The sequence below is a fragment of the Ornithodoros turicata genome, chromosome 10 (assembly GCF_037126465.1).
Source record: "Ornithodoros turicata isolate Travis chromosome 10, ASM3712646v1, whole genome shotgun sequence".
Classification (NCBI taxonomy): Eukaryota; Metazoa; Arthropoda; class Arachnida; order Ixodida; family Argasidae; genus Ornithodoros; species Ornithodoros turicata.
Genome location: NC_088210.1, coordinates 33,491,587 through 33,518,890, shown reverse-complemented (window position 1 = coordinate 33,518,890; position 27,304 = coordinate 33,491,587). Strand labels below are relative to the sequence as shown.

General features: G+C 45.2%; 1 protein-coding gene across 8 annotated transcripts in view; it reads right to left on the bottom strand.

The window, feature by feature from the left end:
* LOC135369968 (polyhomeotic-like protein 3) overlaps positions 1-27,304 on the bottom strand; it is a 124,390-nt gene that overhangs the window by 78,688 nt on the left and 18,398 nt on the right. The window contains exon 1 of one of the 8 annotated variants that reach the window (XM_064603592.1): positions 6,722-6,744. The exons of the other annotated variants lie outside the window; for them this stretch is intronic. The gene's annotated coding sequence lies outside the window, so the exon portion shown is untranslated. Of the gene's footprint in view, positions 1-6,721; positions 6,745-27,304 lie in introns of those variants that run through there. 8 annotated transcript variants of the gene reach the window in all.

Sequence of the window (27,304 nt, the reverse complement as noted above, 5' to 3'; positions counted from 1 at the left end):
CCTTGCACATGCGATGACCGCACTCACCCAAAAAGGGGGTCACAAGCCCCAAAACGATCGAGATATGGCCACGCAATCTGTGTGGATGTAGCAACTTCGGCTGAGTTTTTAAACGCGTTCAAATGGGACTTACTATCTTTTCGATATCTGTACCATCTGTACTGCTTTGAAGAAATAAAAAAAAAGAAAAGAGTAAGAAGAGGTCCTGTCCTCAGGCAAAGCTAGACGAGTTTCCTTTCGCAATATCAGCCCTCGTGGAAAGGGAGCAACACATTAAAAGCCATAAAAACCTCGCATTCCCTATCAAAGGAACTGAAACGTGACTTCGCCGCGAAACCTTTCACAATTCGCGTACGTATATACAACCAGGGCCTGGCAGAAGTTGCACAAACATTAAAGCTTGACCCCCCCTCCCTCCTCCCCTTCCCTTTCCAAAAGAGAGAGAGAGAGAAAGGGTGGAAGAGTAACGGAAATTGCCGAGATATTGCGCGCGGCAACACTTCGATGGAATGGCTCCAATAACGTAACAAGATCTTCTTTTATTAAGTTACAAAACGAAGAAAGTAAAAAAATAGTAATAATAATAAATAAAGAAAAGCGAACCGAAAAGATTCGGCAAACATTGCCATTTCCTGCACGTCATATAATGTTTGGGCAGATTGGAAAAAAGGGGAAAGAAAATGGGCTCGAAAAACTTTCCCGCTCTCCGTAATGACGGGGCCGTTTTTAATTACATTCGCTGCCAGTTAACAGTAATGACGGTCCGTCCGCGCATGCAGTCATAGAACCGGCGCAATTATGTGCTAAAGACGGCATTGCAAACTCAGTCATCTTTCTCATCTTCTTCTTTTCATCTTTCTCGTCATCATCTTCTCCTTTACGCAGTAAAAGTTCACAAGCTTTGTGGCACACTGAAAGCAACCCGACACACTGTATTGTAACCGACGTTGCACAAATGGGAAAGTTTTAGAGAACTGCCCAAGCAGCACAATGTACTGAAAGTCGAGTGCAACAGGGGTGGACGGTATGTGTCTTATCAGTGTTGTTTTGTTTTCCGGGTCTGTTCAAGGCCTTCCACCTACCCGTCCACCCCCATTGCACTCTACTTTCAGTACCCATGCAGCACAATGTACTGAAAGTCGAGTGCAATAGGGGCGGATGGATAGGTGGAAGGCCTTGAACAGACTTGTGAAACTAAAGAACATTGATAAAACACATACCGGCCACCCCTATTCCACTCGACTTTCAGTACATTGTGCTGCTTGGGTACATTTTGCTGCTTGGGCGTAAACGCCCTCGGATTCCGAATCAGTATGCTGCCAGAGTCAATCAGATATCAGCAACGTGACGTCAGCCACCCCAAAGGAATCCGAGGATTGGCTTACCATGTTTTCAGAAACGTTATCGTGAAGGTTCTACCTTCACCTAAAACGCCAATGATAAAATAAATAGCCGAAGTGTCTCGCGAACAAGATTAAGGCAACGCTGACAGCGAATCAATGCAACGGAACATCCTTCAGGATGGTACATGTACGTAACACATGGTACAGCTTGGGACAAAAGTTCACGGAACAGCGGGATGTGACATTTCTCCACTTGAGCAGCACCCTAGCAGCATACGGGAGCAAACACACATACTATAAGATGGAGAGAAGAGCTGGTCACCTGTTTCTTATTCAAGCTATTCTTGGCAGGTATCACGGGGCCGCTCCGATGAAGAAATACGCCAACGCCGTGTTCCGTAAACTTTTGTCCCAAGCTGTACACGTAAAAGATTCCGTATGCTGCCGTAAACGCTGTAATATGGATCAGCCTTTTTAAGGACCACTTTATTTTTATTTTTTCAAAGAAAAAACTTGTCCCTTTCAAGTAACAAGACTGACTGTCGAAAACCAAGGAAGTCGCGCAAGTTCCCCCCCTTGGTTCCCCCCCCCCCCACAAAAAAAGGACAGATAAAAGGAGGAACCGAGCGAATACATAAACACAAAACAAAACGAAAAAGTGAAACGAAACAAAGCTCGACAAAAAAAATGCAAGATAAATCAAAGAAATGAGAGACAGACAGGAAGGCAATCCTACTACGTCCTATTAGGGTAATAAAGACCTACAATTTCCCCCTCTCTCTCATCGACAGCAGCCGTCGAAATGCAATTTCCAAGGCGTGCGAACGAAACGAGTGGCGCCTCCATCGCCGTCTAAGATTAGACGCAATGAAGGTTAGATGGAGCCACTCCAATTGGGGGACACTGCACTCCTTCTTGGCCCGGAGAGACGAACAGCGATAGCGCGGTGAGGCTCCGAGAAATACGATATCGTCTCCCGTTTGGAAACGACGGGGTCGAAAAAGGGTGTGAAAGGACTGCGGGAATGTTTAGTTCCGTGACGAACTTTTGGGCGCTGTTTATATGGGGGACGAGATTATATCGGAAGAAGGGTTGCTAGGAGGCTTGCGAGGGGACGCCGACGTGAAGTGACGACGAAAGAAGATGGATGACGTTAACATGGCCTCGAGTTTGAGGTAAAACACGGGACGGGACGAAGACGAACACACGACAGAGTCTCGTCGTCTCGTGAGTCTGTCGTGTGTTTTACTTCAAACTCGAGGCAATGTTGACGTCATCAACCAACACCAGCTAGCTCGCCTATTCCTGTTACGAAAGAATGAAGTCACTGAAAAGGTTAACCAGCTGTAGGTTAACTCGAACCCACATCCTCTGGATTACCGATCCAGGGCTCCTACCAATTGAGCTAAGCTAACACGCCTCTCTTGATGCTTTGTATGTATTTGTCCTTTCTATGCGTTCCAGCCTCAGAACATCAATTCCCATCATAATGCTGTTATGTTCATCGAAAGTACAGGTTGTGCCTCATATGCACCAAATGCTCATAACCTCCAAACGCTCAAAACCTCCAAACGCTCATATGCACCGAAAAAAAGTTGGTGGTTTTGAGCGTTTGGTGGAAATGAGCAGGAGGGGAGAAGCTGCTCATAAGCACCAAACGTCCAGAACATCCGAATGCTCATATGCACCGAAAGGCGGGCGACCACAAAGGCCGGGTCTTCCTCTCCCGCATTTGGAACAAGGTCATAGGGTGAGAAAGGTGGAATGAATGGCGACTACCAAGACCGCTTAATGTGTCAGTTTGAAGTTTATGTAACAGCTTGGTCCTGCTTGTATGTAGCCAGAACGAATAGCGCCTTCTCGTTTATGGATCTCAATTTGAGCTTTATTTTCATAGACATGGAGGCAGCCTAGGACAAAAGACTTGATTCTAGCTCGAAAGGCACTCGGCTCCTAGGGCTGTAGCAACAAAAAGCGTGGTCCCCTCCGAACATATGTCCGGGTTCACTTACAGTGCAGAAGATGGAATACGATATTTATATAGGGTTTATATTATGCATACATAGGCCTGCAGTGAACATTTGCGCAAAACCCTTCTTTCGAACAAGAGAGAAACCAGGAAGGTAATCCAGAAGATGTGGGTTCGATCCCTACAGCAGGCTAACCTTTTCAGTGACTTTCATCTTTCATCCTTCTTTCGAGCCTTGTTCTTCGCAAGTTGGTTAATCAATGCATCATAGTCCAGAGATATGATAACCATGTTCTCGGTTGACTACGAACTCAGAAAGCCTGACATCTCTTATGGTTAATTGAGCACAGGATATTCTTGATCGGTCACTTTCATTGTGCTGAGACTTCTTTCAGCATCAGCGACAGTAGCTGGTGTGGTCAGAAAATAGAGTGCTGACGCAAATGCATCGTGTACGTTAAAAATTGTTTGGCGTCTCTTTGTTTGGCGTCCTCTCTTTTTCTCAATGACACAAAAGGATATTCCATTATAAGTTCGCTGGCATCGATGTCTACCATTATTTTTACTTCAAAATTTTTGCTGCGATTCTCCAGTTCAAGTTCCCATTGACGCTGCCTCAAGTTGTTAGCGTTTTACAGAAATCCAAACAACTTTTACCACTCCACGAGTTGGTTGACAAAACAGAAGATATGGCCTGATCAGTGAGAATAAGAAAGAACTGAGATTTGAATTTTCGTTCTGCAGAAAGACGACTCTTCCTTTTTATTTTTTTATTTTTTTCACTTTTAGGAGAAGGTAGCAGACATTGCAGAACTGCTTCATGATCTTGTCGCGTTGTCTGTACTCCGCAAAATAAAGAGAGGAACAGAAAGAACAGACGCAATTTGTACAATACAAGCGGTGCAGCAAATGGAACCGCTTTTATGTTCCTCACTAAATGGCGTCCAGCATTTATTGTTCATTAAGATTAATGCTAATTTAAAAAAGCATGCCTTCCAATTTCGAACAAATGAGGAGTGCGAATGATAGCACTTTATTGGCTATGATTCGGTTTATCAGATGTCCACAACGACGCTCCTGTATTTTTGGGCGCACGGAACCGCGCGCAACCAGGGACCAATTTTTCCGGGACGAACTTTCCCGAGACTATTTTTTTCCGAAACTCCATCCAACATGCTCTACACATTCTCGCTCCTATAGTTATTCTACCTTCGGTCTGGAAGATGACTGGTTTGGTTCTTTGGATGATTGGTTTTCAACTCATTTCTGCTCACCGTTTTAGGCATTCAAGAACAACATTATTACCTCTTATAAGTAGAACTCGGAAATTTACGTGCCAAAACCATGAAAATAGACAGATATTTAGACAAAAAAAAAAAACCTAAACAGGCAAGAACATGCAAAAACAGACACGTTGTAGCACATGCCAAAACTACTTCTAATGTACGCTTCACGACGCAGACTTTATACTGTGGAACTGTAGCGAATGCTACAGAACCATTCGATGACGCCAGTGCCTGACTGCGACGCTGTGCAGCGTCAATCCTCCTTCCTGCACCGCTAGTTCAAGCTCACTGGGTGTTATCGTTGAACCTCTAACATATATTCAGTTTAATGTTATTTCTTCAGTTTATTTTTACTACTCGTTTTCTCTTGTGTTTACTCGTTTATGTAGCTTAAGGCGCTATGGAGTCGACGGCGTTCCATGTTGATATCCGTTCATCGGCCACATCTTCTCTTACACGTTTTGTCAACCACACTCTACCTCAGGTAGGCGAATTTAATTCACTGTGGTGACGATGAAAGGTATCGCCGTTGTTGGCCTCACAGAGGTGGGCAACGTCATGACTGACGGCCTTGGGGAATGTGCATCCTGGTCGACTTCTATAGGAACTGTGCCGACATATGATTTGGTCGAAAGACATTTAATCGAAGATCGAAATGGCAGCGGTCGTTTGATCGATTTTTTATTGGTTCACTTGGAGTGTTGAACGCCGGAGTTCTAAATGCCGTTATCCTAAGCAACATTTAACTGCGTGTAACCCGTTTGCTCGTAAACACATTCCTCATGCTAACCCACTTTGTCAAATAATAATTGATTTCAAGTATTAAACATTCTTGGCAAATAAATAAAAAATAAATTAATGACATTTTTCGATTATTTATTCCTGTTGAATGTGGATAAATTTTAACAATGTATTATTATTTCTGACAATCAAATGACCATTGTATAGGAGAAAGAACAGTTTTAGTTTATTTACTTTTCGCCTATGTGCAGGTGAATCTAAATTTAGTTCTTGCAACAGACATGTAACCGAAGAAGTCCTTCGAAACCTAGACAAGATAAGCAGGGCAGCAGATCTTTGTACTTTCTCTATTTTTTCGGATAGCGTGCATGTGTAGTGACCCAGATCACAGATGCATACACTAAACGAGGTTGAACTAAGGTTTTATATGGTGTTAATTTAATATCTTTCGTTGTGCCATGGCGAAATTTCCTTCTTAGCATCCACAGACTTGGAGTGGCTTTCGCGCACATATGGCTATCCCGTTTCAGACCGTTCCCTTTAAATATGTCACCAGCAATGAGAAGGGTGCTCAGAAGAAACACAGACTGTCGGCTGCTCCCAACCTGGGGCAACTTTCTTCAACATGTGTCCGACTGGTTCGTAAATTACAAACGTCTGCAAGTAACCAGCGGTCTCCCTGCCAAAAAAAAAAATAAAAGAAAAGAAAAAGAAATAATAATAATAATAATGAAAAAAAGCAGAGTACCCTGATTGCCAGCTCCGTATGCTCGAGTCAAAAGTTACAGAAAAAGAGGTGCGGATGACACAGTGCATGCAGTTTTGAACTCCCTTCGAACAAACGTCTTTCGAACAAACGGCATCGATCAACCGGCTTTCGATCAAACGGTTTTCGACCAAGCGCCGTTCGATCAAACACCTTCGATCAAACGTCATTAGACCAAACGGCGTTCGACCAAATAGGCGGACACTACGGCGTTCAAACACCAATTGACTCACGATAGATAAAAATAAACTTCCATAAAAATTCGTTCTGACTACATACAAGCAGGACCAAGCTGTTACATAAACTTCAAACTGACACATTAAGCGGCCTTGGTAGTCGCCATTCATTCCACCTTTCTCACCCTATGACCTTGTTCCAAATGCGGGAGAGGAAGACCCGGCCTTTGTGGTCTCACGCCTTTCGGTGCATATGAGCATTCGGATGTTCTGGACGTTTGGTGCTTATGAGCAGCTTCTCCCCTCCTGCTCATTTCCACCAAACGCTCAAAACCACCAACTTTTTTTCGGTGCATATGAGCGTTTGGAGGTTTTGAGCGTTTGGAGGTTATGAGCATTTGGTGCTTATGAGCTACTACCGAAAGTACATACATACATACATTCAGAAGTTCATGGATTTTAGGGTCTGGCCTCCTTTGGGTCACCGGTTTTCCGAAGTGGTCTTAGTTTGTCTGAGTTGTTTCTGCTTTGTTTCTTCGTGTACCGGCACTGTTTCTTCTTCCCTTTTTTTTTGTGCCTTTTGCGAATCCGTGATATCGCCCGGAAGCAACCGTGGCTTTGAGCTTATTACACACGTGAGTAGATGGAGACAGCTGAAAAAAGTGGTAGCAAGCTCAGTACGCGTATTGGGCTAACTTCAGGTGGAATTGTGCCGGAAAAGCCAGGAAGAGCGTTATAAGACAGTATAGTCAAAATAATTTTTTAAAATTCCGTGTTAGCACCGCGAAGCGACTGTGGTTATAAGCGGCGTGCACACGTGAACACATGGAAGGAGTGGGAGACAGGTGGGCGGGTTCGTACGCGACCTGGGCCGACTTCAGGGGGGGGTACTGTGCCGACATTCGTCAGTAAAGTATTCCGATAGCAGCAGAGTTTGAACGCACCGCCAGCCTCCAGTAGAGCTGTAGTCGTTTGGTCCACTTACCCAATCCATCACTGAAACCAAAGGGAACCGTGAAAAGGAACGTTTTTAAAAGGAACAGCATCCATCGAGTCACAATGCGTATTCGTGACGGGGCCCCCCAAGAACAATGGGTCCTTAATGGGGCAGTCATTGTGTAAAATCTCTCTTCCGTCTCATTTCACAAAAGCCACACCAGCGTCCGACTCTTCTCCATTCAAACTCACCCTAATGGCGCAGAAAAAAGAGGGAGAGAGAGAAAAAAAATTATCCGCGGAAATGAAGTTATCGAGTCTTCGCCAGACGTGGGCCACGTCTTCTCCTCAAAATCTCCTCCCCCTTCATTTTCAAACAGGAAGTCCTCTTTTAATGAAACAATGGCGCTCGAGAAATATTTGCCTTATCCTTACACTCATGCATATAGGGCGGGAAGACTGAAACGTCGTCGCGTACCGGATTTTGTTATATGTGGGGGAAAAAAATCCGGGAATGGCTTTGACAGGATTTTGACAGGTTTTTCGGTCGAACTGGGAGCTAATCGGCGAAAGATGAAAGTCACTGAAAAGGTTAGCCAGCTGTAGGGATCGAACCCACATCTTCTGGATTGCCGGTCCAGGGCTCTACCAATTGAGCTAAGCTAACACTTAGCTTAACAACAGCTTAATAACAATTAGCTTAGCTCAATTGGTAGAGCCCTGGACCGGCAATCGAGAAGATGTGGGTTCGATCCCTACAGCTGGCTAACCTTTTCAGTGACTTTCATCTTTCATCGTTGATTTCTTAGGCAATTTGAGGCTTTGTTTGTATCTGTCCCTTCTATGTTGTTCCAGCCTCAGAACATCAGTTTATCTCTAGCTAATCGGCGATGGGTTTGAAGCGTGATGTCAGAAGGTCACCTGGGACGCGGTGCCCTCCCGTGCGAGTGAGAGCTTCGCCAAGAGAAAGCGTCTGTGGTGCAACGCAAGCGAAAAATAGTAGTACAGGGAGACAAGAAGCTCAATGGGCGGGCGTGCAGTACGTGATCTTGTAACTCAAACGTTCGCCGTATACCAGCAGTGGAGAACGGCTCCGATCCCATTGGGACAACGTGAGCAGTGCGCAGGTAGAGAACGTTCCCGGATATATAATATAGCGAAACTCCAGTCAAACTCCTTTATAGCGAACACCTTTTTAACGAAAATACCACTACAGCAAATTTTTTCTTGCGGTCCCGCTGGAGCCTATAGATCCAATAATAGACATCCTTTTTAACGAAAATACCTCTACTGCGAATTTTTTTTTGCTGTCCCCTGAGTTTCGTTGTAAAGGAGTTTGACTGCAGTTATATTTTTGTTATAAAACCACATCGTCATTTTTGGAAATGTGTAACTATACACCGGCAGCAGAGAAACCAATAAATAATGAACAATTAATTCATCTATAGGGATACTATTTAATAAACTACTACTGTATTTAAGACTATTTTAAACTGCTGTTTATTGAGGGACTACTACTTAAACAGTCACTGCCGCACACTCATTTAAACGCTTAGTTTAAACACTGGTTAGTTTTGTTGACCGTTACGGTTCTCCGCGTTGCATCTATTTGTATCCGTCCGCTCGGTACTTCAACGTTCAGTCAAGGTGATACTCCGCCGTCACGAACAGCTGCACCTAAAAAGAAAAGAGAAACAAAAAAAAAACGGGGGGGGGGGGAACAAGCATGGTGTTACACACTCACTGGCACCTGTCGCGTTCGTGTTAGTCTTCGCAAAGATTTACCTTTACGACGCGAGTGCGTGCTAAGGAGTAGTTAGCACGAGCATTGTTTCATTCTTGTAGGTTTTTACGGTTGCTGGGAGTGATGGTGGAGGAAATCGGGAGTCACAGAGAGACGGTGAAAAGAAAAAAGAAAAAATGTGTGGCTGGAATGAAAAAAAAAAAAAAAAAAGGAGGAGCACCTGCGTTTATGAGGGAATTTCAACACCCCGCTGGGCGTTAATGTTGACAAAGCAATTTCTGACACACCGTATTATTAAGAAGTCTGTTATGGCGACATATGAGTGTCTAAGCATGTGCTGGATGGATAAGAGAAAATTTTAGCGTATACAGCTTGGGGATAAAAGTTCACGGAACACGGCCCTTTCGTATTTCTTCGTCGGAGCGGCCCTCTGCTTAGCTACCAGGAAGAGATCGAATAAGAAACGGGTGACCGTCTATTCCATCCATCTCTCAGTATAGTGTGTCCGTTCCTGTGTGTTGCTAGGGGTGTAGCTCCAACGCAGGAATGTCCTGTGTTCCGTACACTTTTGCCCCAAGCTGCACCAATCAGTCAAACTCCTTTACAACGTAACTCAGGAGACAGCAAAAAAAATTCGCAGTAAAGGTATTTTCGTTAAAAAGGATGTCCATTATTGGACCTATAGGCTCCAGCGGGACCACAAAAAAAATTTGCTGTAGTGGTATTTTCGTTAAAAAGGTGTTCGCTATAAAGGAGTTTGACTGTATACCTACGTCTATCGCTGTTAGCGATATCGCACACCCCTTGATTTGGAAATGCAAAGGATCTGCGTAAGGTGTCGCTGAGTTTGTGTGTGGGGGGGACAGGAAAGGAGGGGGGCGGAGAAGCAACGCCCACTTGATAGCAGTCCCGCTTCGCCCAATACGATTGCGCAACAGTCCCATGTCGCCTAACGCCAGCCACCTATCCCACTAATCCGACAACTTGGATTAGGCGAAACGGAAAGTAACAACCTTCATACTTTCTCTTTAGCGATGCAATCGAACCTCGATGAGAAAACGCACCCCAAAAGTTTATAGGAAAAAAAAAATAGAGAAATGTACGATGTAAAAAGTACAAAAAAAGAAAAACATGCCTTGCCTAAGAACACCTAGCTCTCCCCGTAAAAACTTCCCTTCTGTCTCACTTCAGAGGAACGACCTTTAGCTCATCCTCAGCCATTCCGCAATCTGACCTTCGTCAACTGTCGGACCGTTTTCCCCCAAATTAGAACGAGGAGGAGAAGGAGGAGGAGGAGAGAGAAAAAAGCAGCAACACAGTCACTTGGGCGAAAGCGAAAGTCCTCCTAGCAGACAACAAAAGAAGCATCGCTATACACTCTTTCCCTCGACCAAAACAGAAACGGCGGGGTCAGTAGAACGGCTACCACTAGCGAGTTATAGTATAAAAAAAAAAGAAAGAAATGAAGGAAGAAGAAAAGACAAAAAGGAAGTAAGGGCGAGTGACCGACCCACTAACTGTTCCACCGTGGCCATTAGTACCTCGACACCTTCCCTCTTTCCCTCTAACGAAAAAGAAAGGGAAGCACGAGGGCTGGTGAGAGAGATAAAAAAGAAAAGAGACAAGGAACAAAACTTCCACCAGACAGGAAGCCTGCGCTCCTAAAAAAAAAAAAAAAGAAAACGTTGAAGAAAAAAAGCAAAATCCCCCCCTCCCCGGCTACTCATCCTCCTCTCTCGTAAGGTCGTTTTATTACAGAGAGCCGCGATTGGAATACACACTCTGTTCGGTCCAGAAGCGCTCCCAGGACATCCTTGCCTCCCTCCCCTCGAGCTTGCAAAGTGGGACCAACCCGTCCTCCTCTCTTGCCACGTGACAGAGTCACGTGCCTCGACGTCATGCCACCTCCCCAAGAGGAGGAGGAAGAGATCCAGGAGAGGGTCGGCTACTTTCTTTTTTTTCCTTTTGTCGCTTCGTTGGTGGAAGCTTTGCTCTTTTGCTTGCTCGTCCCATTTTTCTTTTCATTTATTGATTGATCTTTATATTTCCCTCTTGTGTTTTTCTCTTGCGGGTGTTGTCTTCCCGTCGCAGACCCCCCTTCTCTCTTTTGGTTTTCTTGAGAGCCCAAGGGCGAAAGATAGAGAATACGGTCTGTTTCCATTTGGGAGCTTCATAGCTGTGATGCACCGGTTGGGTGTGTGCACGTTTGCGTTTGCCTTTGCGCTGCGCAACCTCTTTCCTTCACCGACAGTGTTCTTGGCTCTCTTCAGAAACACGGAAATGAAAATCCGCCGAATGGTTTCTACGAAAAATGCGGACGAATGTCGCGCGACGGAATGCGCTTTGCCATATAGTATATTTCAATATACACGATAATTACGTGCACTGATGACATAGCGCTCACAAGCACGTGCATGCAACCACAAGCCTTTCAGCCGAATGCAAGGAGGTTGCCAGCAGCTGTTGACCAGAACGTCAGATTAGTGTGTATGCCAGGCAGTTTTAGGGTACGGCAGCCAAGAGCTTCGTCTCCCACTCAGGAACCCACTCAGTATTTTCAGGTTGTTTTTTGTGTGTGTGTGTGTGTGTGCTTGGGGGGGGGGGGGGGCGCACGTTATTTTTCGAAAATAACGTAGGTATTCAAACTTGAGTTGCTCTCGAGATGTTGCGGGAGACTGTGACAAAGACAACGAGGATACTTGCGACAAAAACATGTACTTTTTAAATAAAATTAATTTCCTACTCAAAATCAAAATGGTGCTGGAAGCGGAAGGTGCGTTTTTTTGCCTACTAGTGGACACACGTATCTAAAACTGTCCGCGTTGCCTTCGCACCATTTATTAGGTACGCTAAACTTGCACCTCCCCCCCCCCCCCCCAAATCCTCTATCCTAGTAGTCTCTATAATCTGAACTTGGTAATCCCGTGGTAGGAGATCTCTATCTCTCTCTCTGAAAATGCCCAGCGCAGTGTGCGATAAAAGCTAAGTATCTCCACAGGGGTGGCATCCAATGCGTTGCTCCGTAAACGAAAGCGTGCTGGGCGAACGCAATGCATCCTGGACAGGCCCTGGTCGCACGTCACAGCAAACGTCAAGGCACACGTGACCTTAAAGATGGCGGCGCCCGTGATCGGCGGCCAAACCCGTCTGTAAACAATGCGGTTGTTGTTTCCGCGCGATGTTTTGGATATCTTTCGATCACGGTGATTATTTTTATCCGATAATCTCGCAGTATAATGCACAGTTTTACACATATGGCCTCGTACTGTTGATGACTTTCAAAGATGTGATGACGACCGCGCGTTAAGACTCACTGAGCCGATGCGATGTACTTAAACAAGGAAGAAATGGTCTACCATGTTGCGGAAGAAGCCCCGCGTAGTTTACGCTGGCAAAATACGTTCATCTCTTGGCGTTATGACGACGAAAATATGTCGGTAAGCGGCAAAACGGCATGTAAACAAAGTCACATGACCTGAAAATGACGTTTTTTTATTACGAGCGACCAGGACAAGATGGCAGTTTTGCCAAAAGCACCCGCTTGAGGGTAGTTACAACAATGGCGGGTTTGTGTCACCCCTGTCAGTATCTTGTACCCGGCGTGCGAGTTTGAGATAGCAAAGACGATGGTGCCGCCTTGCGCAAAGACAGGTCTTTATTCTCGCCGGCGTTTCAGAGTCCCAAATTGACGAACGACGCCAGCCGCAAATTAAAGGACGAGCACACCGCCTTAAAACCACTATATCTCTCGCTCACCCCCTGCGAACCAATGTATTTCAATCTAGCTCTCCTTTCTTCCCCATATCTGTCCCTAGAAACCGTCTTCATCCATCTAGCTTCCCGATTTTATTTACGCAGCCGAATTACTCGCGCAGACGACACGAAAGCCCCGCGCACCAATCACGTTCGTGAAAGCGGGTGAGCACGTGACACGTCGTCCAATCGCCCCGCCCCCTTTTTTTTTCTTTTCTTCTTCCTTTATTATCGGCCGACGGGACAAAAAGGCGAGAAGGAAAAGGAGGGAGCGTAATATGGCGTAACAAAGGAAGGTAAACAGACGACAGAAGAGCTTTGGGGGAATAATGAAAACCTGAAGCGAGGTGACAGGCACCAATATCCTCACAGGTGACTCAATCCGAAGTGGGTATGGGAGAGACGGAAGAAAATCGTCTATAGTATATATATGTGTATGTATATATGCATGCAGCACTCATGGATACTTTGAGAGTCAGCCGGCTGAATCCACACGCTTCACGAGTCGAAGGACTACGTGTCAGACGTAATTCTGCATCGCTGGCAGAGAATAATGTATATATATGAAGAATTGACGAGGAACTGTTCGAAGGCTTACGCTCATATTATAAACTGAAGGGTTGAGCCGCTTTCTTCGAATATGAAGTCTGGGTCTTTAATTTCGAACATAGCACATGTTCTATACGCAATGTATACTTTGGATGTTCGGTATTATAAGTTGTACTAGTAACTTCTTTTGTAGTAGTTGTGAAAGGACGAGAATTTGCCAAAAAGAAAAAAAAAAACACAGCGATGCGAATAACGACAACTTTATTAGGAGATTATGAATGGGGAGTTTCATCGCCAGGGGCGCTGGTGGTGATGCAGAGAATGAAACACCTTCACAATAAGGATCGAAGCCCTATGGCATCTAGAAAGGTGAAGAGAGCTTTGAGGTTAAGAGTTTTGAGCGTGCTTCTCTTATCAGCTTTAATAAACAGGACACAAAGAAGTAAACCGTAGAAGCCAAAAAAAAAAAAAAAAACAGCGGGAATGCCCCAAAACCTTGGGATTAGGTTTAAGAATGCCTTCCTCGCTTCGCCGTATTGTCTACAACTCCGGTAATACCGGTATAATGGGGTAACATAATCATACTATTGCAGCTTTCTTGCTTGCTTGCTTAGTTTTACTACCCAACGCTAACGGATCGTGTGAGTACCTAAATGCAGCGTTTAAATTTCCATTTATTTTATCTCTCTTTTTTTTTCGCGAAAAGTGCCCTCTAGGCGGCAGCATCATCAGTAATCTACACATACAGATCCCTTTCCCAGTAAGTACACGTACAGTAGAGCGTCCGTTCGCGTGTAACTCGGAGTTTAAAACGGGACCGTACACTTTTGAAGAGAGCAGAGGGGGGAAAACGTCATTTGCATCGATCGGTCCCGTCGAATTTCCATTCCCAAAAAAAAGAGGGAAAGAATAAAGGAAAGCGGCCATCCCTTTAAGTAGATCGCGGAGAAAAATACAGACGTGATTGGAAAATTCTTCCTGTATTTACATTCGCCAGATACAGACCCTATGGACTCTATCTGTGTGTATATGTATGTCTCTGTATGCGACACACACACACACACTCCCATACTTAGACGAGCTCGCCCTATAAGATTTTGGCGGATAAATCTCCCTTGTCCCATATATCTGCATGCGTGTTATATATGGATTTCGCGTTTTCGAGCTCGATGTGGTTGTTTTGGTAACGCGGGAAGTTTTTTTTTTTTTTTCCTTAAAGGATTGTGAGCTGAATATACGTGAGAATATACAACGAACGGATTGGGGGGGTTCTCCCTCATCGAAGATTGGTTGTTGAACTTTTGATAGGGAGTTGCTTTATTGGAACAATGTTTGAGGGTCGCCAGATGTCTATATATAGAGCCGAGATAATATTGTGTGTGGGGTTGGGGTCGTTTGTGTTTGCGTATAGCGATCTCTGCCACTTTGCATCTTTGATCGTGTATACGGGGACAGCGGAGAATATTTCAATTTCACGTTCGAGGGACGCGAGTATATAGAGTACAGTAAGAAAACTCTCTCTGGTCTCTGTCTTTTTTTTTTAAATACTGCTTGCTACTTATGTTTTTTAATTACAGCGAATCCTCGTTATTATGACCATGGTCGTTCCCGAAAATTTTGGTCATACAGTGAATACTCGTTAATATGACCCCTTGACAATCTGACATACGCGAATTACGACCATACTCCTGGGGAACAATGCAGTGAAACCTCTGCAAATCCCCCCATTAATATGACAATTCCGCATTATGACCAAAATTTTCGGGAACGACCATGGTCAAAATAACGAGGATTCACTGTAACGCGGAATTGTCATATTAACCGAGGATTTGCAGAGGTTTCAATGCAAGGTTTCGTGCAAGCGGGCCCTGAACTGTAAGGGTTTCCTTTCTTTCTTTGTGTGTGTGTAAAACTCGAGGAAGCTAAAGGAGTCCCATGTAGTAGTCCTTCAGTCCCATGCACCTGAACTTTCGGTACACCGTACTTCTCCGGTAGACCTTTAATTTGGCGTGCGATCCAAGTAGATGAAGTGATAACATCTCGTATACCTATCTCACCATATTATATCTTATCTTCACGCACGTTCAATTTTGTCTCCTTCCGATATCGTAAAAAAAAAAAGTTACTAGGGACGCAAACGAGAGAGAGAGAGAGAAACTGCAATGCATTAACTCTCCCAAAAAACGCAGCATTAAAAAAAAAAAAAAAGAAAACTAAATAAAGAGAGTGTCTCCAAGGCAAAGCACTCTACACGTGATAGCTTCTCCCTATAGGTTGTCTCTGTCAATAGATGTCTCGTATCGTTCGTTGCACCAGAGGCTATGTGCTTCGTCTCAGCAGAGACGCATCCCACCATAGCGGATCCCTGTATGGCGTACCTAATGTTTGATGGATGTCCGCAGGAAATGGGACTGGATGGGGGGCTTGGTAATGCAGCCGTCCTTCTTTGTTCCTTCCCGCAGGGGCCTTATATATATGGAGGCCCGTATAATACCGTAGACCCGGCTCTATACCATCACCCTTCACTCGCACACTTTTGAAGGGACAGTCTCCAATCTATAGCGACTCGTTAGATTTTAAATTTTAAAATTACGTTAAATTTTATATCGCGAAGGAAGAAAAAAAGGAGCAGTTTTCGTGCTTTCGGGGACTAGGTGCCATTACTCTATATTTCGGGACTGACCGCGTATTCACACGAGCGACATCCTCACGGAATATTCTAGTGGAAGAAAAAAAGCGAAAACACTGCTCACAGAGCCGATGTTCCGTCCCGTGTTATGTTGAGCATTCACGCGGTGCGGGATATCGGGAGTGGGGCACTGCGTATTTAGCAGACGACACCGTCAGCGTGTTTTCCTGTCGTCTGCTACGGAATATCTTGTGGCGTACTGCGCATTTAGCAGACGACACAGTCAGCGTGTTTTCCTGTCGTCTGCTACGGAATATTTTGTGGCGTACTGCGCGTTTAGTAGACGACACCGTCAGCGTGTTTTCCTAGCTGTCGTCTGCTACGGAATATTTTGTGGCGTACTGCGTGTTTAGCAGACGACACCGTCAACGTGCTTTCCTGTCGTCTGCTACGGAATATCTTGTGGCGTACTGCGCGTTTAGCAGACGACACAGTCAGCGTGTTTTCCTGTCGTCTGCTACGGAATATTTTGTGGCGTGCTGCGCGTTTAGCAGACGACACCGTCAGCGTGTTTCCCTGTCGTCTGCTACGGAATATTTTGAGGCGTGCTGCGCGTTTAGCAGACGACACCGTCAGCGTGTTTTCCTGTCGTCTGCTACGGAATATCTTGTGGCGTACTGCGCATTTAGCAGACGACACCGTCAGCGTGTTTTCCTGCCGTCTGCTACGGAATATCTTGTGGCGTACTGCGCATTTAGCAGACGACACCGTCAGCGTGTTTTCCTGCCGTCTGCTACGGAATATCTTGTGGCGTACTGCGCATTTAGCAGACGACACCGTCAGCGTGTTTTCCTGCCGTCTGCTACGGAATATCTTGTGGCGTACTGCGCATTTAGCAGACGACACCGTCAGCGTGTTTTCCTGCCGTCTGCTACGGAATATCTTGTGGCTGTGTAGCAGGATATTCCCCACGGTTAGCAGTGTATACGTGAAGACACGACGTTGAGTGCTCGCGCTCACGTGACAGCAGAAAGCTATGACGCTTTCCGCATCTTCCGCTTTTGGGGGGAATGTCGCTCGTGTGAACACACGGTAAATGTACGGAGGTTTACGGGAAGTTTCGGGGCTATTTGCAGTGCCGTGCATGGAGTAATTTTTTTTTTTCTCCTTTACTCCTTCTTTCATCCATCTGAGTCCCGGATCACGAGAACGTGACTTTTTTGCGTCCGTCAAAAACAGACCTAAACAGGGTCACGTTCGCGTGGCTGCTATTCGCGTTGTCTGATACGCGCAAAGTCTGACCAGAATGGGACGTGCGGAGACGAACTCGAGGTCTGTGGAAAAAGATGGATGTGTAAAGAGCTCCGTATTGGTTTGAATGGGTCACTCGTCTGTCGTCCATTAAAAGAAGGGAAAACAGACTGACGAGAAAAACATCTCTGTGAATACTGAGGGTTCCAAGGTTTCAAATCTCAGCACGCTGCGCCACCTGTATGACGTCCCTCCCAACTCAACTCAAAAGTCTCTTTGATGGAGTGTCTTAGTTGTAGCGTACGTAATCGCATTGCGTACGCAAGGGAATAGCGTATTCACACCGCGCGTGCGCTGAAACGCAGAGCAACCTTCAGCGCGTGCGGAATGTGCACCCGCTACTTCTTTGCGTACGCAGAGCAACTGTGCAAGCATTAGTAAAACTGTCTAATAACTGTCTTGCGTTACTTGTGTTCACAGCGCAACATGGTTTCTTTCTTTCTTTTTTAATTACATATGTACCTATACACGAGTTGGGAGCACGGCCATCGACCAAAAAACCTAGCAGCTGCGTGCATCATTTCTACGAAAGAAAGAAAAAAGGCCGAACAATAAACAAAAAAGTACAAAAAAGAAGGGGGAGCATGCGTACATATACGTACACCTTCTTTATGACAAAAAAAAAAAAAGGTACATAGTAATGCCGCAAATCCCCGTGCATACGCTGCCAGTGTATATTCTTCCTGTCTCGCGTGTACTCATCGTAACATATTGTTCCGCATCAGAATACACAAATTTTCTATATCGCTATCCAACAGCAGCAGCACCTCTAGCGGTACGCGCTTTCTGAAAAAAAAAAAAAATAATAATAATAATAAAATAAAAATAGAAATAAAAATAGAAAAGCTTTCTAGCCCCGGCTGTCCCCTAATGGTTGAATCCGGTCCCCCAAAACCACGATTTGGAAGAGCGTATATAGAAAGCACGAGTTGATGATGCCTGCTAGGTTACCGCGGACGGGGCCTCATTTCCATATGTGTCTCGCATGAAGCGGCGGAATAATGTTAGGGTGTATATGCGCGCCACACCTTCTTTCCGCTGGCGCCCCCCCGCCCCTCCAATGACTTCCCCCCCTCCGGTGTGTGAATGTTACTGCACGTTAATAGTGGCGTCACGTGACGCGGTATATATGTACAGGGTTATTCTAGCAAACGTTACACATTTCGACCACACTGTAAAAATAGAAGACTACATTTTGCTCATCTCAAACTTTGCAGACTGATAGCCATTTATCTGAAGTTTCATTCGAATTTTTTTGTAAGCGCTATGGTCATGTAGAAAGAAGATTAAAAATACACCAAAATCTCGCCCCATGCATTTTCAATGGCCTATCCCACACAAACACCGCCATTTTTTCTTGTGTCTGCTTGACGTTCACATCACTTCACACAGGTAGCGCTGCCTACAACGATGTGACATGCTGATTTGGACCTTATGCACCCATCCTCTTGTTCTGTATGCTGGTGCCACCTGTGTGCGGTGAAATGAAAGTGAAGCGCACACAGCAGAAAATGGCGACTTTTGAGTGATATAGGCCATAGAAAATGCATAGAGTGAGATTTTGCTTGTTTTTTAATTTTTCTTCTACAGGACCATAATGCTCAGAAAAAATTCCAACAAAACTTCAGACCAATGGCTACCAGTCTGCAAAGTTTCGTGTTGGACAAACCCCGTCTTCTATTTTTAAGATGCGATCAAAATGTGTAACGTTTGCGAGACTAACCCTGTATATATAACGCCTTCGACAGCGCACAGAGTCCCGAGCAAGAATTTCGCCAGATACTCGTGGAACAAACGCGTCTTTTTTTTTTTTTTTTTCGAGTATATAGACCAGTTTCCGCGGGTGACGTCACAAGGTCGGTGTGGGCTAAACAAATTAACGCAGAGTTCGGGTCAATGACAATAATGTGACACTGTTTGCCAGAAATTATCATTCGACAACACCTGAAGCAGTATGCAATTACATACGGCAATCCCGTCCGCGTGGTTGCCCACACAGTAATGGCGTCTTTTGTTTGTAAACGGAAAGAGGCCTTATAGTATAGGGTGCTGGACGAACTGCTCGACACAGCGAAGCTGTATAGATGTGCAATCTCAGATAATTTTATCTCTTCGATAGCGCTTGGTACTCTTCGGACACAATATTTGTCCCAATTGCGCTAATAGTTTTTTTTTTTAAAGAAAATTAAAATTGAAAATAACTGGCAACACTGTGTCGAAGTTGCCACCAACTGCGCATCGCTCGTCAAGTACGGCGGCAAAACTACATTGCATGCTCATAACACTGTGCCTAAAACAAAAGAAGTCATCATGAGCAGCAAGCCAGTCGGGAACATAGATCAATGTTGCTTCACCAATTGGGGATTATTTCCCCACCAGACGTCGCCCCCAGGCGTTTTATCTAAATTTTACTAGCAACTTAAAAAAAAAAAAATCTTTAGCGTTCTTTGTCACGTGCATAACTTGTTGTGCTGGGTTCACAAGCAACACGCTGTTAAACTATATACGCCGGCAATATAACCTGTCTGTCTGCTGCCTTCAGTTACCTTTAAACACCACGACGCAACTGTAGCTGTGATCATCCTAAGAAAGGGGGTGGGGGACGAGGAGGGAGGAAGGGACTAAACTGTTGGAACTAGTTTCAAAGAATTCGGACGCACTGGAGACCTGTATATACATGTACATACATATACATACTGAGGTGTGCCTACGCCTGAGCGTCCGCGTATGTCGATTTGGCGCACCACCCGCGCTGAAGTGTCACAAAGCCACGACCTACTAGATTATAACGACCATGTCACAATCAGAAAACCCTATGAGGAGCCTGTCCGCACGATCCGCCAGGGGCGCCACTCATCGGCACAACACGATTGGACGATGGAAATTTGAATTCTGAACGCGCAGAAGCGTATATGTACGACTACGGTAGCAGACGACAGCGATAGCCCCTATGAAAACGCGTAGAATGATGATGATAATCAACCTCAGAATGAAACCTCTGTGGAACGTCCGCCGCTTGTACAGAAATACTAAGGTAAGCTGAAGTACAAAGTATTGTAGAAGTTGAGGAAGCAATAACTGGGACGATCAGAAGCGCCACCACTACCTTCCAAAAATGCGGCGCATAGAAGGGGTGCGCCTGACATGGTCGTTATAATCTATAGTAGGTCGTGCACAAAGCACATCCGTGAAACAAAAGCCTGTCGGAACAGGGAGACGGCTGTATCAAACGTGCCTCAATGGGGGCTATCTTCCGATCCTGGTCTTCGGGGCGCCCGCAATCGTTTCGGTGCCATTTTAACGTCGTCTTCCTTCTCTCTCCTCAACTGTTACGGACGGACTTACATGGCTGTCGACGTCGGCGGGCCCCAAAAAAGCTATCGCTTTGAAATGTATCGCTTTTTTTCTTCTTCTTCTTCAATGTAAATTGTACTGACTCGTGTATTCCGGGTGTTGTGGTGCCCACTGCGTGATTGTTTACACTTCCTCTGTGACGGTATATATGTAGGGGGTGACTTTCTCAGATTCGGGGGGTAAAAATCGGGCGCTATTTTTAAATCTGTAATTCGGGGAGAAATCTGGCGATAACTGTGCCTTAATGTGTTATCGGGTGTTTTTCTTTCTCCTCTTGTCTATTAAGTACTTTCCAAAATCTCTCTTTTTTGTTTTTGTTGTTTTTTGCAGGATCGTGACCTTTCAGCGGTAATCCCCGAAGGCATAGACAGTGTTGACACACATGGGTGTATCGCTGGGAAAGTAAGTGACCCATTCTTACATGTGTTACACGTAGCGACCTTATTCGTCTTCATTGGAAACGTCACTTGAGGTTTTCATAGTGACTGGAATTCGGGGAGAAATCGGGTTTAACCCCAATTGGTCGGAGGTCAGTTCGGGAGGGAATAATCGGGTTTAACCCGAAAAAGTCACTGCCTAGCAGACTTGTACGTAACGCGTTACAAGTAATTGCGTTACTTGTAATCAATTACATTTTGAGTAACTTTTCGAGTAATCAATTACATTTTTGAACAAGTAATTTTTCTAGTAATTCGATTACAATCTTGAGTAATCAATTACCAAGTAATCAATTACTTTTGAACTAGAGTCTGACTCAAAATAACAATGCTCTGCGACAAATTTCCTGTGTCTTTGTTGGGCTATTCTACTGTAGTAAGCGGGAAAATATTATTGCTACTTCTCACGCGCGAGTCTTTCGCGCTATTTTAGCTGTCTCAATCACGTGGGAGTTGAGGTTTCTTTTTTTCGAAGCACACAGGGGCGGAAATTTTTGCATGAATTCAAAGTAACGGCCCGAGTAACGCGTTACTTTTATACTCTTTACTCAATTACATTTTGAGTCGAGTAATTTGTAACGGTAATCAATTACTTTGGCTAGAAGAGTAACGGTAATCAATTACTTTTTTGGAGTAACGGGCACAAGTCTGTTCCCTAGGTATATATGGTTGCGATACTGTGAGATGTCACCGACGGCTGCATCCTCTGCGGCATCCAAGCAATCCGGATGGTAATATGATGAACTGATGTGGCCCTTCCGTTGTCAGACAACTTTCCATCATGGATTACTTTCGCCCCCACCTGAAGGTTCTCTAATGGGCAGCGAAATCTCAGCACACCGTATTGTCGACGCACTTCGCGAAAGAGGATGTGTCTGAGGAACTTGTACCCTGCCACCAAGTTGCTGACGTCATCCAACGGATCTGAACCCGCAAACCTTGGGACCAATATACGACGTATATACGGACACGCTACTCAAGTTCGTTTGAGTGCTATAGTTGGATCGAATTTAAAGTCTCGAGCCCTTACAACCTGATTTTCTGAAGAATTTAGGGGGTTGCGACCATTCTGGGCATCCTTACGGTTCGTCTGAATCGGTTCCCATTTGTTGAATCGTATTTGGATTCAAGTTATCGTCTCTTAAAATGGCGCAGTGATAACTTGACTCTATAGAAAGCTAGAAAGAGGGTTACTATAGAGCTTCAAATCGATCAGTAAAGTGTTCATATGGAGTATAGCTCTACCTAGCCATATGCATGGTTGACCTCTCTCGACATTTATAAAGAAGCACGTTCTTCAACATAACACGTACACACTTAAAACAGAGCTTCACCACATAGCACGCTGAAAGCCAACCACTGCACAGCATGATATCTTTATCACTGCTGATTTGCTGAAAACAGGAGGCGTGTACGCCTTTTTGTGACACTTATGCAGCTATCTAAATTCTCACATGCATACACATACAAATCTTTTTGCACCCTTTAGGGTGTAAAAGTGGTGTAATTTGCAGATAACACTCCTTTTTTTTTCAGTTACACCCTTTGCTACACCCTTGTAAAACTACAAGGGTGTTTTATGGGCGTAATATGGGTGTGCATTGGAAACACACCCTAATAACACCTTATGACTGTGCTACTGTCCGCTATGGGAAAGCCTAAAAACACCCTTAAGGGTGTAAACAGTTACTATTTACGCCCAGCGCTTTCCACAAATCAACAGTAAAAAAGGTATCATTCTGCGCAATGCTTAGCCTTTTTATCGTGCTATGCTGTGCAGGCATACAACGCAAAATTTGTGTTGTATAAGCCTCTCGCCGTCTTACATCCTGCGTGTATGTCGAAGAATATATGCTTCGAATCGATACCCCCTGAACCAGCTTGAGCAGGTTTCCTCTTCTATCAGAGCCCACGCCGCATGCAATCAGCCCGAACAGCATTGCAACGGCAAAGTGCAACCAGGCGACGCCACACACACACACGGGGAGCTCTCTCCCCAAGGGACGGCCTCCCCGACGCTCTGCAGCGTGCCCAGCGGCGCCTGTCACTGCCAACGTCGTTTCGCGTTACGCCGAGAGATTCGCGTCACAACATCCGGGACACCACCAGTCGTTCTCGTACACATCTGCAAAGCAATTGAACATCAAAACGTTTGCTTTCTTTTTGTTTTGTTTTTTTCTCTCTCTCTCCCTCTTTTTGCACCGCTAAGCAACAGTGGCTTATGAACGAGGTGTGGAAAGACGTATCCTGGGCACTACTTCTGGGGAAACCGTGCTGGCATCCGTCGGCAGCGTTTCCTACGAGTGTGGCAATGCGTATACCTCAGGTGTTGTATTTTTCTGTCGCAATGTTCGGCAGACGTACTTTTTTCGTTTTCTTCGCACCAACGCGAGCCACAAACATTGCAAAACAAAAACGATTGTCACAACGTCTTGCACGGAGTTTGACATGCCCACGGCAACACCGACGTCTAAAAACAAGAAAAACTACATTAGCAATTCCGAATATTTCGGCTAAACTGCGCCGAAAGCTACATCTCGAGCAACAGCAGATCCAACTGCTTCACGAAGCCGAATATCTCTGAGCCGTTATCTTCGCCACAATTTATCCGGCAGGGTCACGTCACATTGCTATTCGCAGAACCAACCAAACAACGCGCCCCTCTATATCACTTCAAGAAGCGCATTAACAACCGCCGCCTAGCGGCAGAGCCTGTTTCTCTCTCTCTCTCTCACTTATCTCTCTTTATTCTCTCACTCCCTTCCGATGAAAATCTACCTTCTCCCAATCGCGCCCTTTCCTCCACAAGTTCCCTCGCCGTTGAGAGTTACGCATGCGCAGAACCGACGACCGAGAGAGTAGGTGGAGCTCCTCTCGCGTCGTCTGCTACGCATGCTGAAAGCAGACGACTTCGATTCCTCGATTTTCTCGCGGGCGTTTCTCTTATATTTTTTCCCCGTCATTCCTTCTTTTTAATGTGTGCAGATCAGAAAGTAAACACGACTCGTTTCCGCGTGTGGGAAGCCTTCTTTCTCTGCCGATTGAGATGAACTTTTCTTCGTATATGCTTCTTTTTTTTTCTTTTTTTTTTGCTGAGGATCAGACTCCCATGACAGGGACGCACCCATTCTCGAGCAGATGTGTTTGCTCGCTTCCAAGGAGACATCATCGTCGACCTCAAAAGACGCAATTAAAGGCCGACATCGAGCGAGGCGAGGAAATCCATCTACGCATTTTCTGGTCCCTGTCACATTGCGGTTTACACAAATAAATTCTGGCAGCTGTGCAGGGATACATCGACTGGACCGGGGCATTGTTGAAGCAGGAGCTTCATGTAGGGGCTGCAGTAAACGAAAGGGCATTCACCCAAGCGATGACAAGTTCAGGATAGATTAGCGACTGGAGTGTTTCCTGTTCTACTGGCGTCCAGTGGTTTCCGCAGTTTCGTATTACTTGGCGAGTTTTCACATTTTTCGCAGCCTTTAGCAAGAAGCACGAGCAGTGGTCATCTAAAAACGTGATGCAGTAAGGCACAGTAGGCGCATGTCGCAGCTGTGTTTGCAGTGAAGATTGATAAGCTAGAAAATTATAAGGACAGGCAAGAAAAACAAGCTAGCTTGGAGATTAAAGCCTATACATCCATAGGTGGGTTCCTAACTTAATGATAATACGCAGATTAAGGATATATGCTTAGAATTCAGCTTATATAAGTCACGTTCATGAATATATATGGGACGCTTGATCAACTCTTAACCGGCGTTGGTGAAACTGGGCCTCATACATTCAGTTCCAATGCAAACTGAAATACAATGCCTCCCTGTCGTTCTTATAAATTATCCGATCAACCTTCCCCACTGCTTCGTGATTAGAGCATACACTCTCCAATAAGTGTATCTCACGTACGCTTAGAGAAGACTCATAAAACCGGAAAGAAAGTGTCAAATATCTCATCGAAAGATTCAAAGTTTGGTCCCAAACTTTTGGAACAAGTCAGATATATCTTCAAAAACGAAACGTTCGTATCTTCCCCCTCTCCCTCGTACAAAGAGCCGCCAAAACCACAGTCCCCCCGCCGTGAATCCGCGCCTGCAGTTTTCTCCAATCGTTATTTCAGCCCGATAACGAACATCTCTCCCGAGAGACCCCCCCCCCCCCCCCCCCTCTCACAAATGAGCGCCGTGCAGAAATAATAAACGTGCAACGCCACCTAGAATGAGATCTGGAACTAGTGCGTATGGGAGCAGCGCCTTCCTCTTCGTGTATATATATATAGTGTGGCAGGTGAAGTTCACGTTTTTACCCCTTTATATAACGGGGGCGAAAAGGGTTGGGTCGTAAATTCAATTTCCCCCGACGGATATACGAGTCGCAGACTCAATCTGGCATTCCTATAGCCCTAGCTATATGGAGCCCGTCGATCACCTAACACGTGGAACAAATGGGTTTTGACGAAATGAAATTGGAAAAAAAAAGTGGAACGAAAGGCCTTCAGTACATATCGCGTACTTCTAAAGGAAACATTTTCCCTATTATCTTTCGGTGCCAACTTCCCTTTTGAAAAAAAGGTGATATCAGGTCTGATGTGACTCGGGGCTATACCTTGATGTTGATCTCGATCTCAGGGCTGTGCTTGATGTGACATCAACATTCAACATCAAGGCGTCCCGGCGTAACACCAGAAAATGCTTCTATTTCTTGGTGTGACATCCGAAAAGTTTGACGCGACCCGAACAAAATTGATCCGCCAAACTTTCGTCGATACTGCAAAGACAACATTACACGCAGGTATTATACCATCACGCACATACACACTCACAAAGAGTACCTTTCATCAAAACTCAACGCCATACCTTGGAGCCAATCAAACGCGCGGGCTTCACGTGCATTCGGCCGTAACAGTATTTAAAGTGAGCATTAATTATAGTCATTACGAAGTCCACGTACCCCCTTCCCACCCCTCGAGGGACGATTACGCCCCTCCCTTCAGCGACGGGGTGAAAACGAGCAAAAAAACATCTTCCCACAACACGCAATAAAGGGAGCAAAAATCACCATAAACATGAGCTATGTTTCCAAAAGGACGAAAGATGATAATTGAAGCGGGGCTAACGTGTTGCAGTTAGATGTAAAAAAAGAAAGAAAAGTAAGCGCTTCATTCATATTCAAGCGAAGCACTGAAGTGCGCATGCACGCGCAATGTTGCTCGACCAGCGACGCAAACGCGTCAATAAACACCACGTTAAGCGCCACTTCCATATGGCTGCTCCGATGTGTCGCTGTTTTTGTAGCAATTTGGCCGGCGTGTGGTTCACGTCGGCAGAAGGCTCGTTTCTGTTCGCGACGTTAGTTTCGATGCAAATCAAATGGGCAGCTAATAGGCAACATTGCGTCACACGTTTGCACTGTATACTGTATTTGTTGCACATCCAATGGGAAACTGGGGGGGGGGGGGTCAGGCACAAAGGGAAGGGTCGTTGACGAGGTACGCAACCCTGATTTTGTGGGAAGATATATGAACTGTTTATGCGTGAACATTCAGATTAGATTAGATGTGAAAAGAAAGTAACGCAGACTTAAGCCTCGACGAATACATACAAAGCCTCAAGCCTTTGTATGTACTTGGCCCTTCTATGTTGTTCCAGCCTCAAAACATCAGTTCTTTCATGTTCAACAGTTGCCGCCTGCGTCCATCCCGTCGTATGAATGTGTGTATGAGTGAGCAAAAATTAAGAGTGAAAGGAGGATGAGTGAGAGAGAGTGGCTGGTTTGTCCCTTCAGATGTCAAAACCCTGGAAGTCGCTGAGAAGGCGTGTTAGCTTAGCTCAATTGGTAGAGCCCTGGACCGGCATTCTACAAGATGTGGGCTCGAGTCCTACAGCTGGCTAACCTTTTCAGTGACTTTCATCTTTCAAAGAGACGGAAAAGAGACGAAAGCAGAGCAAAAGATAAACGAATGAAGAGCTTCAATTAATTTCGACAGTGAATTCAGTGCAGTTGAAAATTTTAATTGCGCACGTACCAGGTGCGACTAAAACTTCCATCAAAGACTCATTCGAAGAGGAATTCCACCAGAAATCACGCAAGAATGGTACCATCACAAAACCCCCTCACATTCTCCACTCCTATCTCTGTGCAGCATGCATTGTACACTTCCTGCTCGACTGTACGCCAGTAGTTTTTTTCTCTCTCTCTCTTTGTTTCCTTTTTCTCCTACAAACTCTTAGGAAGCTCCTTTCTTTTGATAGTTCTTTTCTCTGTGTGGTACCATAGCCTTCGTTTCAGAACCACACGCGAAAGCAATCTCGCTATT